Source organism: Scyliorhinus canicula, chromosome 7 (assembly GCF_902713615.1).
Source record: "Scyliorhinus canicula chromosome 7, sScyCan1.1, whole genome shotgun sequence".
Taxonomy (NCBI): Eukaryota; Metazoa; Chordata; class Chondrichthyes; order Carcharhiniformes; family Scyliorhinidae; genus Scyliorhinus; species Scyliorhinus canicula.
Window position 1 is genome coordinate 104,906,882 of NC_052152.1, and position 8,408 is coordinate 104,915,289.

Consider the following 8,408-nt stretch of genomic DNA (forward strand, 5'->3'; position numbering starts at 1 on the left):
GGATTGTCCGGTTCCCCAGCCGTGTGTTTCTCGCCGGCACACCATTCGCTGGCAGTGGGATTCTATCCTCCCGCTGCTTGCCAATGGGATTTCCCATTGGTGGGTGGTGGAGGGCGGAAATAAGGGTTTAAAATAGGAGAAGCTCCAGGGCCAATGATTTCTCTCCAAGGCAATGAGTGGGGGACAATGGGCAGGCGGGGGCGAGGAGGGTGGGGGAAGTCAAGGGGGAGGTTGAAAGGGGTTGAGGGGGTCAAGGGGGAGGGTGAAAGGGGATCGAGGGGGAGGGTGAGAGGGGGTTGAGGGGGAGGGTGAGAGGGAATAAAGGGGGAGGAGCAAATGGGCTGAGCATGCTCCGACTCTGATTTTGGAGACCACAATGTTTCCCTGAAGACCCCTGCATTCAGGGCACATCCATTGTTCACAGAGGCTTCAATCAGGCATTTGTCGCCATTTACAAAGTAAGGAAAGTTCAGACAGTGTTTGGTACTCTTGCTGCCTTTGTCAACATGGTGAGTGTTTACTATTTGAATATAATTACTGCCAGCACAATCACCATATTAGATTGCTAGATGCCCCTTTTGAAAAGCTGTTGTGACACCATTAAATGTCTGGGCCCTTCATACTTTGCAAATGAAGCTGAGCCCTGAATTTACACAAAAGGCCACGGTTTGGCACATCCAATTGAGGATCCCACCCTGTGGGCAATCAGGGAAGAAGCAAAATTTCACCGATGATTCAGTGGGCAGAAGCAGCATGCAGCTTGGCAGTAAAACATTCAGTCACGTATCTCAGGAATAGACAGAGCAGCAACTTTTCATGTTCAATCCTTGTTCTCTGTTGAGTTAGCTCATCGTATCTGTTTGGAAGAGGAAAATCAATCTATGTCTGAACCCCTCTCCATTGACTTCTTCATTCCCACCCATTGGAAAATGCGTATGTGTGGGTAACAGATATGATTCATCGCTGGCCCCCATGGTTGATTGCCCACAGCACTTGGGCCCTGAAATGCCTGTTGTGGTGATAGGTAGACTATCATCTGTAAATCATATGAGTAGTTCATCATCATATGCATGTGTGTTGTAAGTTATATGTTTTACTGTTGTAGTTCTAGCATCCGACCAGCAGGTGGGGTGAGTATGCTGTCCCAGGATCCGGATGCACCATGTGTTCCATCAGAAGGTGTTTGTTAGGAGTTGATAGCAATCGCATATTAGAGTAGTTCTGTAATATCTTAGTGTAAGTTAGTGTTGGACAATTATTTCCAACTGTATTCATTTTAGACATTTTAGTTATTCGTTAGTGTCAGTGAACATTACACCTGTAGAGCGGGAGAGCACTTTGTAAAGGCTGAAAATGAAGGTGTACAGACACCATCGCTGGGAAATTAATTTTCTCCACACCTTTGACTGCTGACATCTGTGGAGCTCATTAAATCCCTCTCTGTTTACATTCTGTGCAGCAAAATTAATCTCTTCCTCTGAATAGCCACTGGGAATCGCACAAACATATCGCCATGACAAAATGTTTTGCTGATCACATTTTGTAGCCACAGCAGCTCCTCACTGCGAATGCCAGTGTTTGTCGGTGTTCACAGGACTCACCTCACCCTGCCAGGGACAAACAACACAAACACTTTACACTGGCAATGATTCCAATCCAAGTACCTCATCCGAAACTTGGCCACGCAAGAACAGAATAACCCTGCTGATTACCCAAGGTTCCGAGGTGGGATTTTCCATTTTGTTTCTCTAAGTGCTGGATCTGGTGAGAAAACTGGGGTGCAGCTCCCGGCTACACTGCCGGCTTTTCTCACCAGATACTTTTTAAAGTCTTTTTATTGGAATTTTCCATTTTTACAAAAATCGCCTCAAAGCAAACAAAAGAGAATGAATGCAAGCCATTGTACAACAGGTACAGCGTAAAACAGTCGTCATCGCAAGAATGGGAACAAATAAGACCAGATAAATCCTCAGTATATTCCCTTCACGGATATAGGGCCCGTCTGCACTAAAACAGGACACCGGCATCATCACAGACCTACATCATACCCATAGCTTTGAAACAACATGACATAGAAAAGAAACAGAAAAAATAGGAGTAGGAGGCCATTCGGCCTTCAAGCCCGCTCCGCCATGCATTATGATCATGGCCGATCATCAAGTTCAATAGCCTAATCCCACTTTCCCCCCATACCCGTTGATCTCCTTCACCCAAAGTGCTGCATCTAACTGCTTCTTGAAACCATACAATGTTTTAGACTCAACTACTTCCTGTGGTAACAAATTCCACAGGCTCACCACTCTCTGGCTGAAGAAATGTCTACTCATCTCTGTCCTAAATGGTCTACCCTGTAACCTTAGCCTGTGACCCCTGATTCTGAACACACTCACCATCGCAAACATCCTGGATCAACCCTGTCCACTCCTGTTAGAATTTTCAAAGCTTCTATGAGATCCCCCTTCATTCTTCTGAACTCCAGTGAATACAATCTTAACTGATTCAATCTCTCCTCGTATGTCAGTACTGCCACCCCAGGAATCAGTCTGGTAAACCTTCGCTGCACACCGTCTATAGCTAGAACATCCTTCCTCAGATAAGGGGACCAAAACTGCACACAATATTCCAGGTGTGGCCTCATCAAGGTCCTGTATGATTGCCAAAAGACACCCTGTACTCGAATCCTCTCGCAATGAAGGCCAACATACCATTTGCCTTCTTTACCGCCTGCTGAACCTGCGTGCTTACCTTCAGTGGCGGGTGTACGAGGACCCCCTGGTCTTGTTCCACATTCCCTTCTCCTAATTTATGGCCATTCAAATAACTGTCTGCCTTCTTGTTTTTGCTACCGAAGTGGGTAACCTTGCATTTATCCAAACTATGCTGCATCTGCCATTCATTTTCCCACTCACTCACCTTGTCCAGATCACACTGCATTCTCCTCACAGCCCACTCTCCCACCAACTTGGTGTCATCTACAAATTTGGAGATATGACATTTTGTTCCCTCATCTAAATGAATATATAGTGTGAATAACTGGGGTCCTAACACCAATCGCTGTGATACCCACTAGTCATTGGCTGCCAATTTGGAAAAGACCAGTTAACTCCTGCTCTTTGTTTCCTGTCTGCCAACCAGTTTTCTATCCATCTCAATACACTACCCCCAACCCCATGCGCTTTAATTTTACACGCTAATCTTTTATGCGGGACTTTGTCAAAAGCCTTCTGAAAGTCGAAATACACCACATCCATTGGTCCCCCTTCATCAGTTCTACTAGTTCCATCCTTGAAGAATTCCAGTAGATTTGGCAAGCAGGTTTTCCCCTTCATAAATCCCTGCTGACTCTGTCTGATCCTGCCACTGTTTTCTAAGTGCTCTGCTATAAAGCCCTTGATAATGGATCCTAGAATTTTCCCCACTACTGACTTCAGGTTTATTGGTCTACAATTCTCTTTTTTCTCTCTACCTCCCTTTTTAAATAGCGGAGTTATATTAGCCATCCTTCGATCTTCAGGAACTGTTCCAGAGTCTATAGAATCCTGGAAGTTGACCACCAGTGCATCCATTATTTCTAGAGTCACCTCCTTCAGTACCCTGGGATGTAGATTATACGGCCCTGGGGATTCATCAGCCTTCAATCCCATCAATTTCCCCAACACCATTTCTCTACTGATAATGATCACTTTCAGTTCCTCCTTCTCGCTAAACCCTGCATTCCCAACATTTCTGGTATCTGATTTGTGTCCTCATTTTTGAAGACAGAACCAAAGTATGTATTTGTTTTTCAGCCATTTCTTTATCCCCTATGATCATTCCACTGTTTCTGACTGTAAGGGACCTACATTTGTCTTCACCGATGTTTTTCTCTTCACGTACCTATAGAAACTTTTACAGTCAGTTTTTATGTTCCCTGCAAGCATACTTTCATACTCTGTTTTCCCCTTAACCAATCCCTTGATCCTTCTTTGCTGAATTGCAAACAGTCCCAATCCCCAGACCTGTTGTTTTTCTTGGCCAATTTGTGTGCTACTTCCATGGATCCAATACTATCCCTTTACAATGCTTCAATTGAACCTGCCTCCACCACACTCTCAGGTAGAACTGCCCAGGTCCGAAGCGTTCGCTGTGTTAAAATGTTTTTTTCATATTGCCTTTGGCTCTTTTGCCAATTATTTTAAATCTCTATCCCCTGGTTCTCGAACTTTCATGAACAGGAAAAGTTTCTGCCTATCTACTCTCTCCAGACAGCTCAGGATTTTGAATACCTCTAGCAAATCTCCTCACAGCCTTCTCTTCCTCAAGAAATGCATTTCCAACTTCTAACTAGAGTGTGAGTGCCAGAGAGAGCAAGAGGTGAATGTTTGTGTGATAGAGATATGTGTATGTATGTGAGAGAGAGAGAGAGGTGAGTGTGAGTGAGAGAGTGTTGAGTCTGTGTGATAGAGTGGTGTGTGTGTGAGAGAGAGATGAGTGTGTGTGTGAGAGAGAGATATGAGAATATGAAAGAGAGAGAAATGTGAGTGTCTGACATAGAGGGGAAATATGCCGTAAATGGAAAAACTCGTAGGAATATAGAAAGTCAGAAAGATCTGGACGTGCAGGTCCGCAGATTTTTCAAAGTAGCAACACAAGTTTCCTTCATTGGATGGGGCATAGAGTATAAAAACTGGCAAGGCATGCTACAGTTGCGGAAGCGGATGAGGCCCAAACTGGAAGTGAGGCCCGACCTCGATTTGGACCTGACCTGGACCTCGGAGCGCCCGACCCGGCCTAAGAACCGACGCCAGCCGGCGGACCACCCGGCCCAGTCCCTGGAGCTCCCGACCTGGCCTCTGACCATGAGACCCAGCCCAACTCGACCCGGAGAGGTTCGCCCAGCGACCCGACCCGGCGAGGCCCGCCCAGCAACCTGACCTACCTGGAGGTGGACAAAAGAAAAATCCACGTGGAGGCCTGACCGGGCCTACTTTAAGACCTGACCCCAGGAGTGCCCAAGGAGGGAACAGGACATGGGACCTAGCCCAACCTGCCCCAGGAAGCCTCTGCCTACGAATCAGGACCACCAAAATGGTGGAAACACCGCGCGAGGACCCGAACGCACCGCAAGGTATTCCCGTGCTCGCAGAACACCGGGACCCAACCAGATCGCAAACGTGCCCCCCCAGCAACCCAAATACCTCAACCAGCGCCCGGGACCCTGCCAGGCGTGACCCCAGAAACATAACCAGCACCCCCGCCAGCGCCCCGGCCCCCGCCAGATGCAATCCCCTACCTTACATAAGGGCTGACATCTCCCATTGGATCCCGGGAACATCCAACGAGCCACAGCCGCCGACCGAGGAAGCGAGAGAAACACGGCAGTCTGCTGGTGAGACTGAAGCATCGCGGTTTCAAGACCCCTCTCCCCAGCATACTCCTGGCAAATGTACAAGTGATTTTAATAAGCTGGATGAACTTCATGCCAGACTTACCTCTCAGAGGGAAGTAAGAGACTGCTGTGTGCTCTGTTTCACAGAGACATGGCTCACCCCCGCCTCATCGGACTGTGCCGTACAACCTGAAGGCTTCTCAATTAATTGGGCGGACTGCACCGCGTCATCAGGCAAAGCAAAGGTTGGAGGGGTTAGCCTCCTCATCAACTCCTCCTGGTGCTTGGATGTGGCGAACCTGGCAGTCTACTGCTCCCCAGACCTGGAATACCTGACCGTGAAGTGCCGCCCATACTATCGTCCACGTGACTTCACTTCAGCCATTATCACAGTGATCTACATCCCACCCCAGGCAGAAGTGAGGAAGGCGCTGGACAAACTGTACACAGTTATAAACAACTACGAAACAGAACACCCGGAGGCCTTGTTCATCATGACCGGGGACTTCAACAAGGCAAACCTCAAGAGTCTCCTGCCAAAATTCCACGAGCACATCTCAAGTCCCACCAGGGGCGACAACACTCTTGACCACTGCTACTCAAAAATCAAGGGTGCCTACCGTTCCATCCCCCGACCGCACTTTGGGAAATCAAACCATAAGATAGTGCTCCTTCTCTTGGCAGACAAGCAGAAACTCAAGCGGGATAATCCAGCTAAGAAGGCCGTGCAGTGCTGGCCCGAGAAAACAGAAGAACTCCTACGTCACTGCTTAGAGTCAATGGACTGGTCCATATTTAAGATCTCAGCGACCAACTTAATGAGTATGCCACCACTGACTTCATCAGCAAATGTGTGGACGACTGCGTGTCATAGAAAGCAGTACATACGTTCCCCAACTGGAAACCATGGCTCAATCGCGAGATTGATTCCCTATTGAAGGACAGGTCTGAGGCGTTGGAGTCAGGCGACCCTGACCTTTACAAGAAATCCAGGTACGACATCCGCAAAGCCATCCGAGATGCCAAGAGAGAATATTAAACCAAGTCAGAGTCATAGACAGACTCTCGGCTGTTGTGGCAAGGCCTAAACAACATAGCGAGCTACAAAGCGAAGCCGAGCAGTGTCTCCAGCAGCAGCGCATTCCTCTCCAAGTAACTCAATGCATTCTATGCTTGGTTCAAGCAGGAAACCAACAATCCGCTGTCGAGTGCCCCAGCAACCCATAACTCACCCATACCCACTTTCACAGCTCCCGAAGTCAGATTGGCCTTCCTGAAAATGAACTCTCGGAAGGCGGCGGGTCCAGACGGGATCCCCAGTCATGCATTCAGAGCCTGCGTGGGCCGGCTGACAGATGTGTTCGCGGACATCTTTAACCTGTCCCTACTCTGCTGCAAGGTCCCCACCTGCTTCAAGAAGACCACCATCATACCGGTGCCAAAGAAGAACCAGGCAACGAGCCTCAATGACTACCGTCCGGTGGACCTGACTTCAGTTGTAATAAAGTGCTTCGAGAGGTTGGTCATGAAGCACATCACCTCCATACTCCCAGAATGCCTTGATCCACTACAATTCACATACCGCCGCAACCGGTCCACAGCGGATGCCATCTCCCTGGCCCTACACTCATCCCTAGAGGATCTCGACAACAAGGACTCCTACATCAGACTCCTATTTCGAACAAAAGGGAAAATGCTGGAAAATCCCAGCAGGTCTGCAGCATCTGTAGGGAGAGAAAAGAGCTAACGTTTCGAGTCCGATGACTCTTTGTCAAAGCTTTGTCAAAGAGTCATTGGACTTGAAACATTGCTCTTTTCTCTCCCTACAGATGCTGTCAGACTTGCTGAAATTTTCCAGCATTTTCTCTTTTGTTTCAGATTCCAGCATCCGCAGTAATTTGCTTTTATTCAGACTCCTATTTATTGACTACAGCTCCGCCTTCAACAACATAATCCCAGCCAAGCTCATATCACTCTGCAATTGGATCCTCGACTTTCTGACCCACAGACCACAATCAGCAAGAATAAACAACATTACCTCCTCCACAAAAGTCCTCAATACCGGAGCCCTGCAAGGCTGTGTACTTAGGCCCCTACTATACTCCCTGTACACACATGATGCGTGGCGAAATTTAGTTCCAACACGGTCTACAAGTTTGCTGATGATACGACCATAGTGGAACGGATCTCGAATAACGATGAGTCAGAATACAGGAGGGAGATACAGAACCTGGTGGAGTGGTGTAGCGACAACAATCTCTCGCTCAATGCAAGAAAAATTAAAGAGCTGGTCATTGACTTCAGGAAGTAAAGTACTGTACACACCACTGTCAGCATCAACGGGGCCGTGGTGGAGATGGTTAGCAGCTTCAAATTCCTAGGGGTACATATCTCAAAATCTGTCCTGGTCCACCCACGTCGACGCTACCACCAAGAAAGCACAACAGCGCCTATACTTCCTCAGGAATTTGGCATGTCCACATTAAAACTGACCAACTTTTACGGATCCACCATAGAAAGCAGCACGGTAGCATTGTGATTAGCACAATTGCTCCAGGGTCCCAGGTTCGATTCCCGGTTTGGGTCACTGTCTGTGCGGAGTCTGCACATCCTCCCCGTGTGTGCATGGGTTACCTCCGGGTGCTCCGGTTTCCTTCCACAGTCCAAAGATGTTAAGGTTAGGTGGCTTGGCCATGATAAATTGCCCTTAGTGTCAAAATTGCCCTCAGTGTTGGGTGGGGTTATTGGGTTACTGGGTTATGGGGATAGGGTGGAGGTGTGGACCTTGGGTAGGGTTCTCTTTCCAAGAGCCGGTGCAGACGCGATGGGCCGAATGGCCTCCTTCTGCACTGTAAATTCTATGATTTTATGATTCTATCTGGCTGCATCACAGCCTGGTATGGCAACTGCTCGGCCCAAGACAGCAAGAAACTTCAGAGAATCATGAACAAGCCCAGTCCATCACACAAACCTACTTCCCATCCATTGATTACATCTACACCTCCTGCTGCCTGGGGAAAGCGGGCAGCATTAGCAAAGA